This window comes from Notothenia rossii (genome assembly GCF_949606895.1).
Source record: "Notothenia rossii genome assembly, chromosome: 9".
NCBI lineage: Eukaryota > Metazoa > Chordata > Actinopteri > Perciformes > Nototheniidae > Notothenia > Notothenia rossii.
In genome coordinates this window covers 80,022,516-80,025,397 of record NC_136907.1, presented here as the reverse complement: position 1 = coordinate 80,025,397, position 2,882 = coordinate 80,022,516, and positions in this window count along the sequence as shown.

Genomic DNA, 2,882 nt, shown 5'->3' with positions numbered 1-2,882 from the left:
GTGTTCTTCATGTCTCTTCTACATCAACATGTGTCCCCTCTTCTTCATGTCTCTTCTACATCAACATGTGTCCCCTCTTCTTCATGTCTCTTCTACATCAACATGTGTCCCCTCTTCTTCATGTCTCTTCTACATCAACATGTGTCCCCTCTTCTCCATGTCTCTTCCACATCAACATGTGTCCCCTCTTCTTCATGTCTCTTCTACATCAACATGTGTCCCCTCTTCTCCATGTCTCTTCCACATCAACATGTGTCCCCTCTTCTCCATGTCTCTTCTACATCAACATGTGTCCCCTCTTCTCCATGTCTCTTCCACATCAACATGTGTCCCCTCTTCTTCATGTCTCTTCTACATCAACATGTGTCCCCTCTTCTCCATGTCTCTTCCACATCAACATGTGTCCCCTCTTCTTCATGTCTCTTCTACATCAACATGTGTCCCCTCTTCTCCATGTCTCTTCCACATCAACATGTGTCCCCTCTTCTCCATGTCTCTTCTACATCAACATGTGTCCCCTCTTCTTCATGTCTCTTCTACATCAACATGTGTCCCCTCTTCTCCATGTCTCGTCTTCATCAGCATGTGTCCCCTCTTCTTCATGTCTCTTCTTCATCAACATGTGTCCCCTCTTCTTCATGTCTCTTCTTCATCAGCATGTGTCCCCTCTTCTTCATGTCTCTTCTACATCAACATGTGTCCCCTCTTCTTCATGTCTCTTCTACATCAACATGTGTCCCCTCTTCTTCATGTCTCTTCTACATCAACATGTGTCCCCTCTTCTTCATGTCTCTTCTACATCAACATGTGTCCCCTCTTCTTCATGTCTCTTCTACATCAACATGTGTCCCCTCTTCTTCATGTCTCTTCTACATCAACATGTGTCCCCTCTTCTCCATGTCTCTTCTACATCAACATGTGTCCCCTCTTCTTCATGTCTCTTCTACATCAACATGTGTCCCCTCTTCTTCATGTCTCTTCTACATCAACATGTGTCCCCTCTTCTCCATGTCTCTTCTACATCAACATGTGTCCCCTCTTCTTCATGTCTCTTCTACATCAACATGTGTCCCCTCTTCTCCATGTCTCTTCTACATCAACATGTGTCCCCTCTTCTTCATGTCTCTTCTACATCAACATGTGTCCCCTCTTCTCCATGTCTCTTCTACATCAACATGTGTCCCCTCTTCTCCATGTCTCTTCTACATCAACATGTGTCCCCTCTTCTCCATGTCTCTTCTACATCACCATGTGTCCCCTCTTCTTCATGTCTCTTCCACATCACCATGTGTCCCCTCTTCTCCATGTCTCTTCTACATCAACATGTGTCCCCTCTGAGATTCTCTCTCTTTTTGATCCATTTCTATAAAAACCTGTCTGAAAAGGAGCTGATCAGATTTTGGCCACTTTATGATGTCATAACGATGTGTTGTCTTGTGTAACCATTAGCCAATCAGCAACCAAGGTAACCCCCCCCCCCCCCCCCCTTATCACCTGAATCTCCTCTAGAGCTCCATTGAGTTCTTTGTAACCAAATGTCTCTCAGAGGGGCGTGGGGAGGGGCTCCTTATTTTCATCTAAAGTAACAGACAGAGAATCAGCACTTTGGAAACAGGGCTGAAACAGAGGGGATTATGGGTAATGCTGCAATGATCTGTTTGGTGTTTCAGCCAATCAGAGACAGGCTCTGCATATACCTGAGACCTGTGATCTATTGATGAGAAACAGTATGATAGTAGACCTTTTAAAAAAAGCTATTTAGTTTGATTGTATTTGTTTATCGTGTCGTGAACAGTCCCCACTGATCAACTGTCACATAAAACAGTCATTGGAGCATTAGCTTTAGCCAACATTGCTAATTTCCAGCTGTTCCAACCTTTTTGAAATCACAATACATCAACAGCATTAGTTATAAAGAAAGGATGAAAGACAAGTAGATACAGGCTCATGGGAAACATGGGTACTTTCTGAAGCTGTTCCCGTGAGCAGAACATAAGGAACGTGTGGAGGGTTTTAATCTGCTCCAAACGACCACAGCGACCTTTCAGCCTGATTTAAAAGCTGCTTGGCCGCGCATACATCCAAGAAGTGTTCCCTGTTTGTTTCTGGTCCTGTTTCCTCTCATTATGAACCCACAGCCCCGCAGGTCTGAAGTCCTGAATGTCACGTCAAGCTGTTAGCGTATTTATGGATGCTTGTTTTACGCCAGGGGTCAGCCTGATTGGACGGGTGGGGTGATATACGCAGCGATACATCAGCTGAGGCCTTTACAACTCCTCCTAAATATGAGCTGATTTACAGCAGCAGGCGTGTTTATCAAACCTCACCTGACAGCAGCCGGAGATACAGGACAGTTAGGGTATAGAGAGGCGGAGTCCCTCCCCTTCCGTGGGACCATATTTCGCAAAACGTTTGCATTGAAGTCAATGGAGAGAGAAAGCTTATCTCTCGATCCCGTTTGAATTGTGCCATGAATTACACATATGATGTTTGTCAATCTTAAAAATAATTTCCATGTCAAAAAAGTCACAGTTTGTCGTAAAACTGTTGAAATATCAGACTATGAAAAATATGCAACTAGAAAGACTACAAATCCCAGAATCCCGGTCCCGCATGCCGGCTCTAATGAACCGACTAACTCCCCTTGTGTGTATGCACAGCTCTCAACATGCCCAGACTTGGAGTGATTTTCACCTCTTTTAATACTTTCCGCCTCATTCTGAAAGAAAGAAGTGAAATGTGCCAACGTGACGGCCGGCTTGGTGTGTGGTGCGAGACGGGAGATGTAGTTCATTGAGCGTTTTTTTTTACTTGTAAAATTATCTGTTAAATTGACAAACATCATATGTGTAATTCGTGGCACAATTCAAACGGGATCGAAA